Genomic DNA, 14,204 nt, shown 5'->3' with positions numbered 1-14,204 from the left:
TATGAATATGAGAAATGCCACCAAAACAAAACCAATACCCAACCCCCAAATTGTGGTGATACCTTTATGAGAACAACTAAAAGATGCAAATACACTAGGCAAGCCGTTAAAGCTCACAGGCTTCTTCATCTGGTCTAGATGTCAGAAGTCATTTTAGGAGAAGAAATGTGATAATATAAGGTCACAGAGGTCACCTTTCTTGAAATGTTAAATCTGAATTTGAGACATTGTAAGGTCACATTTCTTCCCCTAAAATGACTTTTAACATCCATGCCTGATGCAGAAGGCTGTGAGGGTTGAAAACGTGTCTAATGTCTTTTGCACCTTTTGGTTGGTCTAATAAAGCTATCAATGCAAAGTGTGTGTGTGTGTGTGTGTGTGTGTGTGTGTATGTTTTAAAAAACTTATAGTCAATGTAGGACACTCAGGATGCATCTACCATGATAAATTATACATTTTGACACCACTTTAACTGCCATGGGTCCATCTTACAGAAGCCTGGAATTTGTAGTTTTGTAAGGCCCCAGCACTCTTTGGCAGAGAAAGCTGAGGACCTTGTAAGAACTCTTGTAAGGCACCAGCATTCTTTGGCACTCAAAATTAAAATTACAAATCCCAGGATTCCATAGGATGGAGCTAAAACACTTAAAGTGGTATCAAATTGCATTATTTCTACAGTGTGTAGATACACCCCTTAGCCTATTTTTTAAACATTCATAAACTGTATAGGACTAGAGCCAAGAGACGTTATAGTTGCCTGACTCCTAATGCTGGACTGAATTATATTGTTAGTTTCAACTCGAGTTGAACCACTGGCTCAATGGAACTTATATTGATTCAGTGGGGCCATTCTGCTTGAGAATAACAACAACAACAACAACAACAACAATAATAAATTTTATTCATATTTCCTGCTTCTCCCTATGGATCGAGGTGGGATTACATCAATAAAATTACAATTACATATAAAATACAGTCTATAAAATCACAACATTACATTACATCAATAAAATCATTATGTCACCATGTAGTCTAAGAGACATGCTCAGAGTGGAGGTTCCCTTTATGGTTGTCTACAGATCAGAGGGGTAGGCTCGCCAGAAGAGATCCATCTTGAGTGCCGCCTTAAAGGTTTCTAAGGTAATAATAATAATAATAATAATAATAATAATAATAATAATAAGTTTTATTTATAAACCACTATTCCGCATTGATCATAGTAGTGTACAGATAAGAATTGCAATGACAAATACAAAATACAGGGTAAAAATTGCAATACATAAATAAAACTTCAGTAAAAACATTTCAAAATTACAAATTAAAACCATACATCAGACATGGATCTCTTCCAGTAAACTATTCCACATTTTAGGGGCCATGACGGTGAATGCTTTTTGGGAAGCTGATATTAATTTAGTCTTTGGATAATCCAATAAATTCTTCCCGGATGTTCTGAGACTGTGGGGCGGATTGTGTAGGGAGAGGCGTTCCCTCAAGTAACTCGGGCCCAAGCCATATAATAATAATAATAAAGTGGTACCCCGGGTTACGAATTTAATTCGTTCCGAGGCGCCATTCGTAACCCGAAAGATTTCGCAACCCGAAAAAGCCATAGCCGCTAGCGCTGGAAAGCCGCGATTTCGTGCGAAAAAGCGCCGAAAAGCACCAAAAATTTTTTCGTAAGCCGAAAAAAAACGTAACCCGGAACAGTTTTTTCCTATCTAATTTTTTCGTATCCCGGAAATTTCGTAACGCAGTCATTTCGTATCCCGGGGTACCACTGTAATAATAATTTGTTTTATTTATATACCGCTATTCCAAAGATCATAGCGGTGAACAGCAAGTAAGCTAATTAGCAAGCAAGTAAGCTAATTAGCCCCAACAGTCTGGGTACTCATTTTAGTGACCTCGGAAGGATGCAAGCCTGAGTCGAGCTTGGGCCCTTTTGCTGGTCTTGAACTCGCAACCTTGTGGTTTTGAGTGAATGGCTGCAGTACAGGCATTTAACCACTGCGCCACCAGTACAGTCATTTAACCACTGCGCCACAGTCTAGTAGTATAGACTGTGGCCTCCTAACAAATACCTCTTTGAATTACATGCAGTATATAGGGCTTTAAAGGTGATAATCAACACTTTGTACTGCGCCCGGAAGATGATCGGCAACCAGTGAAGAGATTTTAGTACTGGCGTTATATGGTCTGACCTAGATGTTCCAGTGACCAATCTTGCTGCAGCATTTTGCACCAGTTGAAGCTTCCGAACTTGGTACAAAGGTAGTCCCATGTAGAGCGCATTACAGAAGTCAAGACGAGAGGTTACCAGTGCATGTACCACTGCTTCAAGGTCCTTTCGGTCCAGGTAAGGATGCAGCTGGCGTATCAACCAAAGTTGATACCAGGCACTTCTGGCCATCGTATCTACTTGAGATGATAACTGTAGTGATGGATCCATAAGTACCTCCAAACTGCAAACTTCGTCCTTTAGGGGAAGTGTGACCCCGTCCAGGTCTGGTTGACCAATCTCCATCCCTGGACTTGGGGAACCTATCGCGAGTACCTCCGTTTTCCCTGGATTCAGCTTGAGTTTGTTTTCCCTCATCCAGCCCATTACCAATCCAAGGCAGGCATCTAGAGGAGAGATGCCATCCTTAGTCACTGCATCAGTCGGAGACATAGAGAAATAAATTTGAGTGTCATCAGCATACTGATAACACCATGCCCCATTTCTCCAGATGATCTCTCCCAGCGGTTTCATGTAAAATGTTAAACAGCATGGGGGACAGGATGGCACCCTGAGGGATGCCAGATGTCAGATCTCTCTTAGAAGAGCAAGTGTCCCCCAGCCTCACCATCTAGAATCTGCCCGAGAGGTAGGAACGCAGTCACTGGAACGCAGTGCCCCCAATACCTAACTCCTTCAGGCGTTCCAGAAGGATACCATGGTCAATGGTATCGAAAGCCACTGAGATGTCCAAGAGCACCAACAGGGTCACACTTCCCCTGTCGATGCCCAGATGGAGGTCATTGACTAAGGCAACCATGGCTGTCTCAACTCTGTATCCCTTACTGAAGCCAGTTTGAAATGGGGCCAGATAATCGGCTTCATCCAAAACAGCTTGGAGTTGGAGGGTGACTGCCGTCTCAATCACTTTGCCCCAAGAATGGTAAAAGGGAGACCGGTCGGTAATTGTTTTTTATCAGGGGATCTAAGGTGGGTTTTTTTTAAAAAGCGGTTTGACTACCGCTTGTTTTAATTTAGATGGAAATATTCCCTCCTTAAGGGGTGCATTAATTATAAGATGTAGTAGAAATTTTGTTGCATCCCCTCCCTGAACGGTCAGCCATGATGGGCAAGGATTGAGAGGGCACGTCGTTCTCCTTACACTTCCAAGAAGCTTGTCCACTTCATTGGTATTTACAAACTCAAACTAATCCAGTTTAACACAGTCCATGGAGTCACTGGACACCTCTTTTACTGTCTCTGTTACAATGTCCGCGTCTAGATCAGTCTTTATCTGAGAGATTTTATCTGCAAAGAAGTCATTAAAGGCGTCACAGCAGACTATAGTTGGTTCTAATAATGGGTTCAGGGTGGGAGACAGTTGGGTTAGCTCTTTAACCACCCTGAACAGCTCTGCTGGACGAGACTCAGCTGATACAATACGTGTAGCATAGAAAGAGTTCTTTGCTGCATTGATTGCCACTCCATAAGAATCCATTAGGTTCTCATGGCGTGTCTTGTCAGATAAACGTTGATGTTTCTGCCAATGACTAGTACTAGGATTTACAGTAGGCTCATTGGTAAAATGTACACCTGCCCTGCCCATTTTGCTGAGACCCTCTCACATTCTTGTAGCCCCAACTATAGCTGAAATTTAGCCCCCAGGACCCTTCCCAAATTGGAATTTGACCCCTTGACTGGGAAGGGTTCTCCACCCCAGTTTTACACCATAAGGACCATTTACTGGTGCCTGTTTATGAAGACAATTGTTTGTTGTTGTTGTTGTGTGCCTTCAAGTCATTTCTGATTTATGGTGACCCTAAGGCAAACCTATCATAGGGTTTTCTTGGCAGGATTTATTCAGAGGAGGTTTGCCACTGCTTTCCCCTGAAGTTGAGAGAGCGTTCCTTGTCCAAGGTAACCCAGTGGATTTTATGCCTGAGCTAGGAATTGAATCTTGGTCTCCAGAATCATAGTCCAACACTCAAACCACTATGCCACACTGGCTCTCTATTGTAATGGCAATAAATTGGCAATCTATAGTGGGTTGAAAATTACTTTTGGGGGCAACATGTGTTGTTGTAGTAAGTAATTTACATAGGGTATCAATACAGTACACTCAGTTGTCTTGCTAAAATCCCATCATGTGGCAAATTCCTTAGGGATGTGAAAGTCCAGTTTCCCAGTCCAGTTTGATCTCCTGGTTCAAACCAAGCATGACCATTTTGCTGGTGACCAATGCCACATAAACTGTGGCTGTAAATATATAGTAGATAGAATAGTTAGAGTAATCATTCTATCTCCCTACATCATGGTGACTTTCAAACTGGAACAGAAAGTGAGGGTGTTGGTATTCCTCTCATCCTTTTATGGCTTTGTGAAAAAAGTTTTCTTCCCTCCCCTTTTTTAAATCCTACTCTATCTATTCACACCTCCAAAAGTCAAATACACTTTATAGTTCAGCCCCCCCCCCCCAGTTAATAGCATTTGATGTCTGGTAATTAGCACAAGCATTTCCTTCTGACACTGAGACTTGTCATGCTAACATTCATTTACCAACTACAAAAGCAAGGGAGAGATGTTTGTGTTTTTCCCCACTGAACTAGATTTAACCGAGGACTCAAAAAGGGGAGGGGGAAAAGCAGTCATTGAATCACAATGATTATTGGGGGCTCACATCTAAATAATCTCTCTGTGCTCAGATGCCTATTTCTATTTAAGCGGTAGCCAAAAGTTATTCTAGTAGTTGCTTACAAAACCTCATTTTTTACATCCTACCTGGAATCCCTTAGCAAATCCTCAAATATCTTTGCAAATCTCAAAGATATTAGGGTATTTAACTCTCTAACACACACACCCAATCTCCTGTGTAGACCTTTGATGCCTGGTGTGACTGGAATGATTTTAGAGCTCTAACTCATAGTCTGAATAAGAAATTAAGGGAAACCGTTTGCAGGGGGGAAAAACACCCCGTAGCTAGTACAATATCTAATTACTTATAGATTTTAAGTCAAATTTGAACAAGATAAATATTTAAATAAAAGGTATAATTGTTTAGAGTTTCTGCCCGAACCCCCCCCCAACCTTTCAACACGCATTTCCAAATACAGTATGTAGCTCAGTAAATGATTTCATTCTATCTACCAAATATAACATGGACCAAATTTCCATCACCCATTCTGTGAAAAAAAATAAACAGGACATAGTGTACTTGTCCTATAGTACAATTTGTGTTGAAACACTGTCCTTGCTATATGTGGTAGGTAGAATGGTGGCCTAGCTGTATTGCCAGCCACTGTAATGGGGCTTTTAGCTAGTCTTCCAATTTGATATTTCCTTATTTAGGAGTAGTTAGCACTTAAAAGGGACCTCATAGGCCATTCAGTTCAATCTCCCTACTTGAATTCCAGCTACCCATCACACTGGAAAGCAGAATAAAAATCCTAGTACAACAAATAACAATACTCACAGCCTTGATACAAAGAATAAATGTGCACATTAAGTCATTACATCTAAGTCACAGCAGTATGTGGAGGATTTGCCACATATTTCATAGGTGCAATTTGAATATGTCTCAGGACCTATATGCATTTGCCAGACAGATCAGGGCTGATATGAAGCTTTTATCATTTCATTGTGTCAATATACAAGGGTGTGTGCCTACAGGTCATTTTCCAATTATGGTGACCCTAAGGCTATTCTATAATGGGATTTTCTTGGCACAGTTTCTTTAGAGAAAGTTTGCCATTGCCTTCCTCTGAGGCTGAGAGAATGTGACTTGCCCCACATCACCAGTGGGTTTCATGGCCGAGTGGGGAATTGAACCCTGGTCTATCACTCAAACCACTATGCCACACTGACAAAGCATTTATAACTTCAGACCACACACCTCATAAGACCAACTAGTGGCTCAGAGCAATGGTCGACTGGAAAATATTTGAGAAGCCAGCTCTCCCAGGAAGGCATGTAACAACAGCTGGGAAGAGGAGTTCAGAGGGTTTTCAGACCTGCTCCTCAGCTCAACTGTCATTTAGAGGAGAAATGAGATTCTTAACTGTAATGGCCCCTGATCAATAGAATTTGGAATGGACTCACTGCCCCACTGACATGGAAGCCACCATCCATCACTGTCTATGAGTTTTCATGGGATGAAAAATCAAGTGAGGTGAACCTGCCCTTGTCTCATCCTTCTCCAATCCAGTTTTGCTGGCCAGCAAGCCACACAGAATCCCTGTCTGAAACCTAGCAGATGAACCTCCACCTTTGCAAAAGCGTCTTTTTGTATCCCTGTAGACTTCCAGGTCTGGCAGTAGTGCACCCTGCCCTGCATCTCTTCTTATCCACTGACTTTGCACCAGTCAGTCTCGCAGCCTGACCAACCCCCCACAGGATTTTTATGAGAATAATGTGAGGGAAGAGGAGAGCCTGACATTGGGACCTCACTGGAGAAAGAGAGGAATGTAACAATGAAATGAATAAAATAAAAATGTCTTGTAAGAAGATGCTTGCCATTTGCAAGCATTGAATTTACTTGTATCAAGAGGCAGAAAGAGAGAGAGAGAGAGAGCAGCTGGAGCCCTTTCTGAATTTTTAAAGGGTTTAAAAACTGATTAACCAGCAGATCTATTATCTCCATTCTCATTTTAAGTGAGTGTAGACTTTTCATTAGCAACAACAACAAAAAGGAGATCCTGAACCTTCTTTATATTCCTGATATAATTGCTGAGTGATTTTGTTGGTTAGGAACACGGACCCAGACATCTGAATAGAGAGATGGGGATGATCTTCCATCACTTTCCCATGTAAATCCTAGGGGAGAGGTAGAGGACAAAAGTTGACATTATAGGAAGCCATTTAAAAACCAGACTAAACCTTGGGACCTCTTTGTAACCAACCAGTCTGTGTTCTGAAAAAGCTTAGCCTCACATCATAAAAAATGATCAAGGATGGAGAAGGGAAAACAGCTGGAAATAATAACCATTCCTAAGGGGGAATATCCATTTTTAATTAGTAGTATCCCTTTTATCCACAACAATGTAATTGCATTCTGTTTAACTAAATCTTAATTGGGGCTGTGAAGTAATGATAAGCCTAGCTGTGCAATTCTTTACTAGCTTTCTTATACATATATTAGTTCATCATATCTTCTGTGTGGAGAGAGGATATGACTGTGCATATCAGAAATGCTAAGTCTTCTTAATAGTCACAGCAATATGGCTGCATATTGTACCCAGCTATGTCTTTCAGGCTGAAACAGAAATAGAAATATTGGATGAAGTAAACTGGTGCCTCACAGGTCTGGCAAAATGTTGCATCTCCCTTTTGAAAGTGACACAAAATCAATGTTTTTCCTAATGTAGGCAGAAACTCAACAACAACAACAACAACATAGTGTGTGACCCTATGCATATTGGATAATCAGAGCTGGTGTTGATTATATGTGTTTAGGTGAAACTAAGGAATATTTGTGTCAGAAACAGTGCCTCAGAGAACTGAAAGTATGGACATATATTGGATTTGGACAAATCCCAACCCAAACTATGTTTCTTTGGATCAATATTGGTAGCCAAAGTGAGCTTCCTTCTGCAACTCAAAGAAAGCTGGATTCCAGCAGAATTGAAGATGGATCCTGGCTTGCATGTGAGCTTGAGGGTTTGAAAATACTGGGGATTCCCCCCCCCCATCCCAGCACATGCCAAAATGGACCTTTGGAAATACCTAGGATGCGCGAGAGATGGAGCTTGGAGTGGAATTGAATGAATAATAGATCAGTATTCTAATCCTAGGACACATTTTATAAAGATACTTCCAAATGGAGTGCTCAGGAAGTGATATTATGATTTGATAAGAAATAATGGTTGGATAGAGATAGAGGAGAGCCAGCGTGGTATAGTGGCCAGTGATAGGTTCGCCTTAGGGTCACCATAAGATGGAAATGACTTGAAGGCATGCAATAACAACAAGAGATAGAGAGACACTAACATTGGCCTGTTACAGACAGCCAAAATAAAGCTGCTTCGAGTCACAGTGGAGGTATGGTGTTTCAATGATGCATGCGTCCTAAGAGTCCAGAAGTCGCACCAAAGCCACACTCCAGCCCTAAGGACTGGAGCGTGGCTTTGGTGTGGCTTCTGGACTCTTAAGACACATGCATCATTGAAACACCATACCTCCACTGTGACTCGAAGCAGCTTTATTTTGGCTGTCTGTAACAGGCCATTGTTTTTAGGTTAGGATGTATGGGAGTTAGGAACATATGTTTTGTTGTTTGTGGCTTACTTTAACTGAATTAGGATTTAAAGGAGTTAAGAGGCTATGTTTCATTGTTTGTAACCTGCTTTAACTGAGTTAGGATTAGGGGGGTTAAGAGGTTATGTTCTGTTGTTTGTAGCCTGTTTTAACTCTGTTTTTATCTTTAATCTTGATCCTTCTCTTAGGTTGTTATCACACAGGGCAAAATTGGAAGTTTAAAGTGGGACCAATGAAGGGTCATCCAGGGTTTAGGGACAAATTTGCAGCTGCTTTTCACATGATGCTGCAGGCAGTCAGAAGAGATTGCAGGGTGCATGTGAGGTCAATCAGGAAATAAGTAAATTTGCAAAACTACCAGATTTACGTTTTCATTTTGCTTGCAAATTTACTCCCTTCATGTAATGTCAGCTGTGTGGAAAGCAAGCCTCAGATGACTTCATTTCCCAGGGTGCCTTGCTGTGCCAAAGAGGGAGAATGCTCTCGTCCCTTAAAGGGATACACGCACACTCCACTCTTTAGGCTCCCTGGCTGCTTTTTCTCCTCTAATTAAGGGCACAGCTGCTGGGAGAAAGCAGAGGGAAGATGCTTTGGAAGTCCTCCTGGAAAGGAGGGAGAAATGGAGGACATACCCTGGAAAAGGAAGGCATTGGGGAGGATCAGCCCTCTGTGGAATCAGGTGGGCCCCCTCTTTTCTCTCTCTCCCTCTTGTCTGTCTGTGTGTGTCTTTGTGGTTTTACGGAGTTTGCAAAGGGCAGCCTCATTCTGCCTTCCTGTCACACAGTTTCTGGGGCTTTTGCGGCAAAGGGGATCCCTCACTGGTTTCTCCTCCCCTCCCTGGAGCATGTGTGTGTGTGTGTGCGCGCGCGTGTGCGCACTTCTGAAATTGACAGTTTTGAACATGTACAGAAAAGGTATTTCTAAGCAAGCAATGGGGATTTGTCTATCTCCTTTTGACATCCAAATTCAAATCTGACCCTAACTAATGGGTTTCAGAGAAACAAGTCATACCAGACAAACCTGATCTCTTTTTTGATAAAATTAACATCTTGGTAGATGAAGGGAATGCTGTGGATATAGTATATCTTGATTTCAGTAAGGCCTTTGACAAGGTTTCCCATGACATTCTTCCAAACAAGCTTGTAGAATGTGGGCTAGACAAGGTAACTGTTACATGGATTTGTAATTGGTTGACTGACCAAAGCCAAAGGGTGCTCAGCAGTGACTTATTTTCATCCTGGAGAGAAGTGACCAGTGGGGTCCCACAGGGCTCTGTCCTGGGCCCAGTGCTATTCAACATATTTATCAATGACTTGGAGGACAGAATTGGGGGCATACTCATCAAATTTGCAGATGACACCAAACTAGGAGGAGTAGCTAATACTTCAGAGGACAGGATCAAAATTCAAAGTGACTTGAATAGACTAGAAAGCTGGGCCAAAGCTAACAAAATGAAATTCAACACAGATAAATATAAGATACAGTGTGCCCTTGGCTTACGCGGGGATCCATTCTGGATATGGCAAAAAACGCATATGCTCGAGCCCCATTCACTTGAATGGGGCTTGTGCAGATGGCAGCGGTGCAGTGGTGTGGTGGTGTGGGTGCGCCATGGGTGCACGCCCCATTCATTCAAATGGGATGTGCCGCCTCTTGTGCCCCGCATGCTCCCGCATGGCTCTACGCAGGTTTCAGCGTATGCTCAAATCCACATATAGCACGACTGCGTATGACGCAGGCTCACTGTACTGCACTTACGGCAGAAAAATGAAATGCATAGATATAGAATGGGGACACCTGGCTGAATGAAACTACGTGTGAAAGGGATCTGTGAGTCCAAGTAGACCACAAGTTGAACACGAATCAACAGTGTGATGCAGCAGCTAACAAGGCCAATGTGATTTTAGGCTGCATCAATAAAAGTATAGTGTCTAGATCAAGGGAAGTATTAGTGCGACTCTATTCTGCTCTGGAATATTGTGTCCAGTTCTGGGCACCACAATTCAAAAAGGATGTTGAGAAACTGGAGCGTGTCCAAAGATGGGCAACTAAAATGGTGAAGGGTCTGGAAACCATATCCTATGAGGAACGACTTAGGGAGCTGGGGATATTTAGCCTGGAGAAGAGAAGGTTAAGAGATGATATGATAGCCCTGTTTAAATACTTGAAGGGATGTCATATTGAGGAGGGAACAAGCTTGTTTTCTGCTGCTCCAGAGAGTAGGACCTGGAACAATGGATACAAGGTGCAGGAAAAGAGATTCCACCTCAACATTAGGAGGAACTTCCTAACAGTAAGGGCTGTTTGACAGTGGAACACACTCCCTTGGAGTGTAGTGGAGTCTGCTTCCCTGGAGGTCTTTAAACAGAGGTTTGATGGCCATCTGTCGGGGACGCTTTGATTTAGATTTCCTGCATGGCAGGGGGTTGGACTGGATGGCCCTTGCGGTCTCTTCCAACTCTACAGTTCTATGATCCTATGATTCTAATGTGCCTTTATCCTCTTGTTGTGCTCTTGTGTGTGATAACTATTATCAAATGGGCTTGCTTTTCTGGGATTATTATTATTATTATTATTAACCTTTATTTATAAAGCGCTGTAAATTTACACAGCGCTGTACATACAATCTTTTTAATTGGACGGTTCCCTGTCCTCAGGCTTACAATCTAAAAAGACACAACACAAAAGGAGAAGGGAGTGGTGGTGGGGAAGGGGCCTTGGGATGGACACACATAGCTTCCCGTGTGATAACGTCCTTATTGTGATGGTCATTCTTTCAGTGTCCCCAAGTAAGTCTTACAGACGTTAATGGAACATAGCCAGAGTAAGCATACAGAGGATTGTTTTGTAAATACACTGTAGGATGGCCAGTTTCATTCATGACCTGCTACTGTTTCATGTTGTCATCCTGTTCCATGTGCTTCTTTTTAAAAAAGTCTTTACATAGCCTTTTTAGTGGGTGTACCATAGGTCTAGAATACTATTATACTTTTTGGTCTCTTCTGCCCTAAACAGAAAATTGTCTTTGAAGGGGCTTTTGATGTGCAACTTCTATTTTATGAGTGCCTGCAGATGTGGATGTGAAACATCTTGCAGCTATGCAGCTATTAGTTATTAGTGCTGAATGCATTAGTATTCTTTGTTGTTTTCAGAAATGGTTTAGTAGTTGTGCTTTTATGACCACAATGAATAGTTTTTAATGGTTATACTGCATGTTGTTCTAGAAACATTTGTGCATAGGAATACCTTATTGCACTTAGCATTTTAGCAAAAAACCATCATACATATTCCAATATCTTTTAATTTTAAAGCACACATAAAACCAATACATAAAACAGAATATATAATTATAAACAGGACAGAATAGAATCCAATCTAATACTGTGGAGAAAAAGTGTTGAAATCAAGATACATCAGTACTAAAATTTCACACAGTTTAGTACACTTTATCAATCCTGACGCAGTGAATCTGGATAATGTAAATGTATTGTTTCTGATCAAACATCAGTTTAGCTTGAAAAGATTTGCCCACAGTCTTATCTTACCAGAAGTGGGAGTATATATTTTGTTTGGAACTCAGCATACAATTAATATTCCTTTAAGAAAAGACATGGGTCTTCCACAGATGTCATATTACACAAGCAAACCTTCGCACTTAGAACATTTATTAGAAGAGCGTGAGATGAATAATACACCATATCATCAGATATAACTATGATGACAGAGCTCTATCATGGTAGTTACATCTGACAGTCAGGAGTTGCCTGTGCATCATGCTTTCCATTTAAAAAAATAGCATTCTGTTATGTGATGGGATTTGCAGTGAGACAGGTAGTACAGAGAAATGGTGATCTCAACCACAGCTGGTGTGATAACACTTTAAAAGAAGCAGTCATGACTCAAACTGTTCAAGGTCATTCCTGTGGGAAGAATCTGGATGTAAAAACAGAAGGATGGTGTGAGAAATGAGAAGACCATGTATGTTTTTGTTGTGTAGGGAAATAGCACCCCATAAGTTTGAATTTGTGTGTAACTAATTAGGCTGCTGCTTAGTTCTGACAATGGATGTCTCTGGTATGGACCTATCGTATTGAATAAATACTAAAAAAAAAAAATAAATAAAAATTGCTGAGTTTTAACTACTGAAGCCTGAATCTCTGAACTTGGTTTACTGCTGAACTTGACAGACTGTGCCCACCCCTTTCTTTTCAGTTGGGCAGTTCCAACCAAAGGGTTTCTGAAGCTCTCCAGATTGTGGCACTGGAAAAAGAGATCTGCAGCACAAAATGGCTATAAGGTGCGTCAGGCACAGGCAGCTGGATTGGAGCCTAGATCGGAATTGTGAGTTAGGCACTTACTGTACCTGCTCCATATTTTCAGCAGTGACTTCCTCACATAGTGGTTGTTAAACTCCGTCTTAACATTTGTTTTATTTTAGCAGAGAAAAGCATGCCAGCCAAAATATGTGCCTTCTCCTTCCAATTTCAACAATCTTTTACTTTCTAGTAGGATCCAATCTCTAATCCATCTTAATGCACAGGTGTGGTAGTAAATTTTTAAATTAGGAAGCGCTAGACCTCCTCTATCCTTTCTATCCTGCAGCACTTTCTTTTTGATGTTTGGGCTTCAATCCATCAGGTATTTTATAAAAAAGAAAACCTCCAGAAAGGAACATAGCTAACATGTAGAACACTCTTTAAAAAGATCAGTGGGGAATACCATCTAAAAACTAGCCAAAATGGAATAAATTGCCATTGGTATCTTCACTATTAAATTACCCAAAACTTTAAGAGGGACATTAATACAGGAGGAACAGAAATTTCAGAGAGAAAAAATTGATAAATTAGTACATACAGAAAACAAAAAGATGATACCCAAATTATATAACTTACTAATGGAATTTGAGACTGAAGAAGAGACAGTCAACATCAGTATGGTGCTATGGGCCCAAAACATAGCTGAAGAGATACCTCTAGAACAATGGTCAAGAGTTTGGAAGACAAATCTGAAGTTCACTAAGTGTAATGATCTAAAAGAGAACTGCTACAAACTCTTCTATAGGTGGCATCTAATACCGACCAAAATAGCTAAATTCAAAGGGGGCTCTTGCGATACATGTTGGAAATGTACCAAAGAAAAGGGAACTTTCTACCACATGTGGTGGCATTGTTCAGAAGCAAAGAAATTCTGGTAAGAAATTCATGCTAAAATAAATGAAACATTGAAAATCAGGATGAAACTGTCACCCAAATTTTATCTACTAAAATGCTAACAGAGATAGAGATGAAAACAAAGAACAAATTTGGTAAAATTGTACTTTACATGGTGTGAATAATATATGCAAAACAACAGAAGACTCCTACTACTGAAGAATGGATCATAAAATTAATGAAAATGGCAACAGTGGACAAAATAACAAATCAGCTAAAAAATAACTACATACAAAAATATGAGGAAGAATGGAAAGATGTAGTTAGATTGTGGGAAATGAGAGAAACTCAGGGAAAAACAAAACAAAATCGAAACCATGTCAAATTATAAGATAAAGCTGGAAAACTAAACAATAAGATTTATTAGATCCTTGGTACTGTTTCTAATAAAGGGAGGGTACAAGATATTAAGATCAAATGAATGACAAAGCAAGACCAGACACAATGATAGGAAAGAATCAAGTTATTGTGACTGATGTGAGGAAGTGTAGAAGAAAAGAAGTTAGATTTAATGTGATAATGCA

The 14,204-nt window shown here is 40.8% G+C and overlaps 1 protein-coding gene across 2 annotated transcripts in view; it reads right to left on the bottom strand.

Moving 5' to 3' along the window:
- Window positions 1-916: 916 nt before the first annotated feature.
- The window catches only part of MARCO (macrophage receptor with collagenous structure), a 57,321-nt gene continuing 44,033 nt past the window's right edge, over window positions 917-14,204 (bottom strand). Inside the window, exon 19 of one of the 2 annotated variants that reach the window (XM_042446163.1) lies at window positions 917-1,135. The gene's annotated coding sequence lies outside the window, so the exon portion shown is untranslated. Of the gene's footprint in view, window positions 1,136-6,803; window positions 7,031-14,204 lie in introns of those variants that run through there. The other variant, XM_042446162.1, reaches the window with a different exon arrangement.

This window comes from Sceloporus undulatus, chromosome 1 (genome assembly GCF_019175285.1).
Source record: "Sceloporus undulatus isolate JIND9_A2432 ecotype Alabama chromosome 1, SceUnd_v1.1, whole genome shotgun sequence".
In the NCBI taxonomy this organism is placed as follows: domain Eukaryota; kingdom Metazoa; phylum Chordata; class Lepidosauria; order Squamata; family Phrynosomatidae; genus Sceloporus; species Sceloporus undulatus.
The sequence above is the reverse complement of the archived record's forward strand: the minus strand, read 5'-3'. Positions and strand labels throughout refer to the sequence as shown.